Here is an 8071-nt window from a genome sequence, read left to right on the forward strand (position 1 = left end):
ATTAATAAATATAATATTTTGTAGATACCATAAGAAAATATATTTCATTATCTATCTAATGTTATTGAAAATGAAACTATATCTGGGAGGAACTAGATACTACTGATATAGTAGAAGCGGAACTTAGCGTGACAATTTCGAAAAAAATTCCCTGACAGGGATCGAACTCTGGTTATTGGGTGCGTCCTACGACTCCAACAAATAGGCTATGCCCACGTCGTCATCTATCTAATGTTATTAATTTTGTATTTTACATGTTAATGATTTTTAGTAAAAACTTAGTTAAACTTAACATAGTTTGACATTCAAAAAATAATACAAACCTTAAGCTTTAAGATGGAGTTACTAGTCAGGTGGTTCCCTCGAGACTTGGTTGCCATCGGCCTGCATAATTGCAGCATAATTATTATACCTTCCGCGATCTCTTTCACTAGGACAAGATCGGGGGAGCCGGCGAGAGACACAGCAAGCTCGACGGCCATTTTCTAGTCACTCAATGACCTCTGAATCCCTTCTTCATCCCCTCGCCTAGTACATGTGCATCGATGTTAGATTGATAGACAGAGTCCTTCAACTCAAATAAAAAGCTTTGGAATGGAGACAAATCATTACAGGTGATAATCGTGGACGCAAGATCGTCATGTCGTGCATGAAGTGAACGAGTTGCATCCGCCGATGGCATATTCGATGGGTTGTTTTGTGGTACCCCGAAATAAATAATAGCCATTAATTTTCGTCCATCCAATGGCCCAAAAAATTTCATACCACAGTTGAAAACGAGAGAGGTATGTTACATACCTCTCACAATTTTCGCACCTAAAAGAAAAAAAACATCTGCAGGCCGGCCCAATTGACGGGCCCAGCCCAGTAGATTGGCCCAACCCCATTAGCTGCCGACCAGATCGTGGGTGGGATTCCTGTTCTTACTGGGCGATTTACACAAAAATAACCCAAAAGTGGAAGAAAAGCACAGACTAACCCTCCGGCGAAACTATTTCACCAATCTAACCCTTTTGTGTGGCGCCCCTCCCACGGGCGCCACACGTGCCCATGTGGCTCCCCTCCTGCCGGCGCCACACACCCAGCCGACGTGGCCCCCTCGCCGGCGAGCTGGTGCGCCCGTCCGACGTGGCGGCATGTGTGGCGCCCCTCCCAACGGCGCCACACATGCACTTGGAATCCCCTAAAACATACTGTGGGACAAATCCTCTGGGACTTAGCCGTTTTGCGAGCTCGATGTGTGGCGCCGATGACACGGGCGCCACACTAGCATGTGTGGCGCCGATGCCACGGGCGCCACACATAGAGCCTCGCAAAACGGCTAAGTCCCGGAGGATTTGTCCCACAGATGCTTTGGACCCAATGGTTCAAACAAGTTGGCATGTGTGGCGCCGATGCCACGGGCGCCACACAAGCACTTGTGGCGCCAGTGTGAAGGGCGCCACACATGGACTTGTGTTGAAAACATGAAAAATCCTTATGAATATTGTACACAACAAGTAGAAATTTCATGACGAGACACATATAACACTTCATACGTCACATTGTAGCACGTAGATTCGAACAACAAGTAGCATTACGGACCATGGTTCGAAATGACATAGGGTTCACAAATCGATACTTATGAATATAGAGTTCACAACAACACGTAGCACATCCTAGTAGCGTCCTCGACGTGCCGTCCTCGTGGGCTGCTTCCGGACGGCCATCCTCTTCGTCCGCTGCCTTGGCTGCTCCTGCTGCTGCTCCTGCTCGCTGCTGCTCCTGCTTGCTGCTCCTGCTCCTCCTCCTCCTCCTCCTCCTCCTCCTCCTCGAAGAGAACGGCTCGTCGTTCCTCATCCTCGACATAGCTGATCTCCGCGGCGGCCCGTCATCCTCCTCGGTGACAACCTTCTTTCCTCGGTTGACATAATCTTCCGGAGTGTACCGGTTTGGAGCCTTGCCCCTTGGCTTCAACTCGGTAAGCTGACCGTTGCTTGGAGGTACGCTTCGGAAGTACAGCCTTGACTCGGAATTAGGTCGTCCTCGGGAGGAATCTGCACAAACATGAACACATGAGATTACAAAAGTTGAAATTAGTAAGAACATGTTTCACGAGCAACAAAATAGTCCATACATGTTCTTCGAAGAGGAGGATGTAGGGATTTCGCCTTCGCGGCAACCTAGCAAGTTCGCTAACCGCCGCATCTTTCGTGCGGTGTTCGCGTCATGGAACTCACGGTTACAAAGCCACCGGAACATAATAGTGTACATTCAAAGTTGGTGATCATACCTTAATGAAATTCCGCAACGGTGAAACAGGCTTTTCATCTCTCGTGGCTCCGGTCCCACATAGTCTCGCACTCCTCGCCGGTTTTTGGATCTCCTCCCGCCGTGACAAACATAGCATACACAATTTAAGCGAGCACATGGCAATCTAGATGATGTACTAGTTAGTGAGAGAATCCATTACCACGAAGTTCAGCTCGGAAGCAATAGAAGTCGATCTCCCTCTTGCGAGCAAAAGTGTCGTGCTGGCTTTGCCCAACCTCATCGAAATGGATGGGGTCGTCCAAGATCTCCTGACGATACGCGCGCTTCACTAACTCGATACGCGTGTTCTGATGGAACCACTCGAGGTAGTTGTTGAAAGCGGTGAAGTCGTGAGGCACAATCTGCTCGAGGTCGGCATTCCGTGCCGCTTCCAAGCGATGTTGGAACGCCTGTGATGTGGCCGCTATGATGGACTGGCCAATTTGTGATCTTCCTCTGCGCGCTGCCTATCAAGCCTCGCAAGAATCAACAAGTTAGTTTGTACCTCTTCTATCAAGAATCTTCCATCGCATGATTCCGGAAGTTTACCCGTGAAGCGCCTTGTCCGTGTCTTGCCACGTTGGTGGGCACTCCGATACAGCCCAAACTGTCTCATCACTCTTTGCGGCTGGTGGTGTTCAACAAGCCACATGCATATGAGTGGGCAGCGCATACGCCGGAACCGCGCCTCCTCCGTGCACTTGGGGTTTAGGTCGGTCATCGCCGCGCCAATACGGTAGTAGGTACCATATGGCTCCCATTCCACCTGCAAGCATACAATTATTTAGTAGATGCCGGTAGAATCAATCAAAACTAGGATTGCAACTCCGCAGTGATCGGTTACCCGCTCGGCGGTAAGAGTGTCCAACTCCGCGGTGTACTGCTCTGTACATGACCATTGGATCGCTCGTCATCTCCGAGACATTGTCCCAAAGGTATGCCCAAGTGGGCTCCCGATCAGGAAAGTGAGGGAAATGAGGCCATGGCGTCTCGTTGAGTACCCGGGACGCCCAACCGATAGGCGGTCCCAGCTCCATACGGAAAGTAGGAGCATGCATCCACCAATACCGCCGCTCCCGAGTCTTGCTCCCAGCTCCTGCGACAAGTCTTGCTCCCGGCCCCGCGACAAGCTTCGTCCAACTGCGTACATAAGATATTTGGTTACTACTTTGTGTAGCGCACTACTATAGGAAAATAGTACATAGAACAAATCATCACCCGCCGGTAGAGGTAGGCAAGTGCCGCTTGTTCCCCAACTCCACCGAGCGTCCAACACCGTAAGCGCCTTCAGCCAACACCAATGGGCCAGCTTACCCCCACCGTCGGGAAAGAGAGTCCTGGAAATCATGTACCATAAGTACACGCGGGCGTACGTCCTCCGAGTGTCCTCGTCGGCCTCTATGGGGCATTCTCGCAAAGTTAGTTCTGATCCAAGTGAAAGACGCGCCGGCGGGAACTCTCTCCTTTGGATTTTCCGGCGGCGGAGGAGCCCCGCCAATAAGGTCCTCCATCTCGTCCGCGCCACCCATCGAAGCTGTGTTCATACAAAGTGGCTCGCCCTGAATAGGTAGTCCAAGGATCATGGAAACATCCTGGAGAGTAGGGGCCATCTCGCCGGCCCTCAAGTGGAAGGTGTGAGTCTCCGGCCTCCACCGATCGACAAGGGCGGTGAGTGCCGAGGGGTTCATGTGTGGCCCCCCACGGCTTACAAGGGATATGAACGGCATAAGACCGGTAGGCCGGATGAACTCCGTGTACCTCTCGTCATAAGGTATATCCGGTGTGCCATGGTAACGAATCTTCAAAGGGTGAAGATCCGTTCCCTCTCCGTCATATGAACAGCCCGGTGGTCCCCGTCGTACTCTTCATCCGGAAGCCACACCATCCTACATGTATGAGCAACACATACAACATATTATGAGCCATTCATACCAAATATGAGCAACACATACATGAGAATATATCCAAATAAGCCATCACACATACATTCCTAACAAATATGAGTTATTCCATCAAAAATACATGAGAATATATCTAACTTTCGAATCACATATACATCACACATACATGAGAGTTCATATCCAAATACACATCACATATGAATTTCGTAAGACATACCATTCCTAGGCCCATAATAGACATATGTAAGACAATAGAATGCATTTGCTAAAATTTCAACACATACATGTAAAATTTCATTCAACACATCTAGGGTTCCTACATATCTAGGGTTCCTACATATCTAGGGTTCCTACATATCTAGGGTTCCTACACATACACATTCAACACATACATAGCCATTTCAAATCTAGTTTCCATGTCTAGGGTTCATGTGCAAATCTAGCAAGATCTATGAAATTAGTGGATGAATGTGAGGGAATCGAAGGGGAATACCTTGAGGAATGGAGGAGGAAGGACTTGGCCGGCCGGATCTGACGATTCCTTGGTCGATTTGGGGGGGGGGCCGAAGGGGAGGCGGGCGGCGGCGGCGGTTGGGGGAGAAGCAGAGAGAAGAGGAAGAAGAAAGAGAGGGTCGGGCTGGGCGCGGGCGCCACACTTAAGTGGATGTGTGGCGCCCGTGGCATCGGCGCCACACATGCTAGTGTGGCGCCCGTGGCGTCGGCGCCACACATCGAGCCTCGCAAAATGGCTAAGTCCCAGACGTTCCGGAGCCCCTGGATGTTTTCGACCGAAAACATGATATAAGTTGGCATGTGTGGCGCCGTTGGGAGGGGCGCCACACATGCTGCCACGTCGGACGGGCGCACCAGCTCGGCCGGCGAGGGGGCCACGTCGGCTGGGTGTGTGGCGCCGGCAGGAGGGGAGCCACATGGGCATGTGTGGCGCCCGTGGGAGGGGCGCCACACAAAAGGGTTAGATTGGTGAAATAGTTTCGCCGGAGGGTTAGTCTGTGCTTTTCTTCCACTTTTGGGTTATTTTTGTGTAAATCGCCTTCTTACTGCAGCACGCAATAAAAGAACAAGAAGACCCTGCAGCTGAAACATCACTCTAGATTGTTACAGTAGGTACGCCACGACCAACCAACCCAACCAACAACGCTACAAGCTTGCGCATCGGATGCTAAATTTGAAGAGACAACTATCGTTGCTTGTCACACCATCATCAGGATTAATTAACAGCGAGAAAGGGAAAAAAAAGGAAGCACCCGGCGCCAGATCATCAGGAAAAAAGAAAACCATCAAACCACAAGTTCCAATCGGGATCACAGATCAGTCACACCACCAACGACGACGAAGAAGAAAAAACTCACTTCATAACAATCACTCGTTCCTAGATCGATCGAGACGGCGACGGGATGAACCAAGAATGTTGTAAGGCTGGCTATGTCTGTCATGTCCATGTCCATCAGGATGGGATTGCTGTTAGACCAGCGCGATGCTGCTCTCGCCGCCCGGGGGCTTGCGGATGCCGCCGAGGAAGTCCCGCGACGGCGCCTTCCCGTCCGCGAAGATGTTGCTGCCGCTCATCTCCCTGAGCTTGGCGTCGCTCAGCTGCTTCTCCGCCGTCCCGGGAGCCGCCTCCGCAGGGTCGCCCTTGAAGATGTCGTTGCCTGTCAGGTCGTTGAACTTCTTCGTGGGGATCTTCTTGGCCGTCTTCACCACGCTGTCCGTGTCGTCCTCTCCGAACTTGAAGCTGCTCACCTGCCGAAAACGATTGAAACCACACAGTACAAATCCATCAATCGCGAGCTGTGAAAAAACTTACAGATGTGTTGAGAGACCAGCGCAGTACCTGCGCGTTTTTCCCTGGAGTCTGCAAGGTCGAGCCATTCTCCGAATTGCGTGGCCTGGGATCCTCTGGCAGAGCGAAAATGTCGTGCCCGCTGAGCTCCTTCGTTTTCTGCATTGGACAGCTGCTTCTTCAGCTTGCTGTCGTCCTCGCTCAGGAGCGTGCCACTTAGCTCTCGCTGCTTTGCCACCTCCGCTATGGAGGTTGGCTTTTTTGGAGAAACGCTTTCATCCTGGGCAAAGGAGATGTGACTTATGGTGCTGATTGCCTGTAGTAGTTTGACAAAAAAACAGATTCAGTTCTGTCAGAAAGTGTATCTGGAGTGAAATGTTCTTTTAATTCTGTAAAAGATAATACAGACCACTCTACTAAACAGAGGAGCCAAATTTACAGTTGTTTTGCAGCAATAGTATGCAATACTATATACGGAAACAGCTGATTACTTTAGAAATGTCATGAAGCACTACATCTACTGTAATGTTGTTTGTGTGAACGAAAAACAAAATCAGAGAGCACCTGACTACCTAAATCCCAGTGTCTACTGAACAAAGTATAATTGAAAACGGGGGCCAAATTTAATAGTTGAATCAACAGGTCCAGTTCTATTAGAATTTACAAGAAAAGGTCACAAACCAATGTGATCACATATTAATAATGATGATAGGCCAACCTTTTCCACAAGATTCATCCCAACAACTTGTGACTCTGGAGGTTAGAACATTTAACAGGTTTGATTTTAGCAACCAGCAGCTGATACCAAATGCCGCAAGCAAATCAGGAGTACTAAAAGAAGTGATACCCTCCTCCCAATCATTTAGCACAACACGTGAATAAACAATTCCTTATTCCTTACTGTCACAACTACTATATCTTAAGACATGGCAATCAAAATAGAAGCAATACATTGATCAGCATATTCCTGTTTTGTTGAAAAGAAGAAATCTGGCAGAAAATGGCACCTGATAATTCCTTTCCCTGCAGTCTGCAGAGAGAAAGCAGCACGCGCGCGCGCGAGATTAGCTAGCTAGGCGCTCCCCCCGATCTCACCTCTTGTTGAGGCTCTCGGCCTCCTCCTCCGTGACCTGGCTGCCGAACACCACCTTGTGGATCGCCTCCGACGGCTGCGCACACAAGGAAAAAAAAGGTTCTTTTATTAAAAAAACAAATCAGATGAAACAATCAGACCCCTGCCGCAGCAATTCGGGCAGGCATCTACATCCCGGCGAACGAGGAAGCAGGGGACAAGACAAGGACGACGCCGACGGGATGCCGCGATGGCGGCGGCGGTCACGCTCCAGGGAGAACGCGATGTTGAGGGAGGCCGGCGACTTCTCTCGTGATCTGGCGACTTCTCTCCTGCTGGGCCAATTGTTGGGCCCGTTTCGGGAGAGCTAATTTTATTTTTTTTCCAGGGTGTACTTGTTGATGGGCTGTCGGGCCGTTTAATCCTGACCGTTGACTAATCATACCTCTCCCATCCGATATGGATCCCTCCGCCGGAGAACTGGGCCAAGATCAATGTGGACGCCGGGGTGGCTCGGAGCGGCGAGCATGGCGTGGTTGCAGCGGTGGCGAGATCGGCATCTGGGGTTTACCTAGGCGGATCAGCTGTCCTGATCACAGGGATATCTAATCCCGAGGTTTTGGAAGCACTTGCTGTCAGGGAAGGTTTGAACCTGGCGCAGGATCTTCTTCTCACGAAGGTACGGCTGGCAAGTGATTGTCTGTCGGTGATCAATGCACTAAAGGAGGAGAACTGGGGTAGCTACTCCCAAATTCTTCAGGAGATCAAGAGGACTTCTCGCGATCTAGAGGAGGTTAGTTTTGTGCATGAGAATAGGTTGTCGAATAAAGAGCCCCATGATCTGGGTAAGCTTGTGTTAGGATGGCCAGTGGGTCGTTACGTTTGGCTTTCGTCGCCGCCGGTTGGCGTTTGTATTCCCTGCCTTATGACAGTTTGAATAAAGAGGTAGGATGAGTTCTCAAAAAAAAAAAAAAAAAAAAAACTAATCATACCTCTCCCTTACCA

At 50.0% G+C, this 8071-nt stretch overlaps 1 pseudogene; it reads right to left on the minus strand.

The window, feature by feature from the left end:
- Nucleotides 1-5472: 5472 nt before the first annotated feature.
- Nucleotides 5473-8071, minus strand: part of LOC124663766 — a 3293-nt pseudogene continuing 694 nt past the window's right edge.

Source organism: Lolium rigidum, chromosome 6, assembly GCF_022539505.1.
Source record: "Lolium rigidum isolate FL_2022 chromosome 6, APGP_CSIRO_Lrig_0.1, whole genome shotgun sequence".
NCBI lineage: Eukaryota > Viridiplantae > Streptophyta > Magnoliopsida > Poales > Poaceae > Lolium > Lolium rigidum.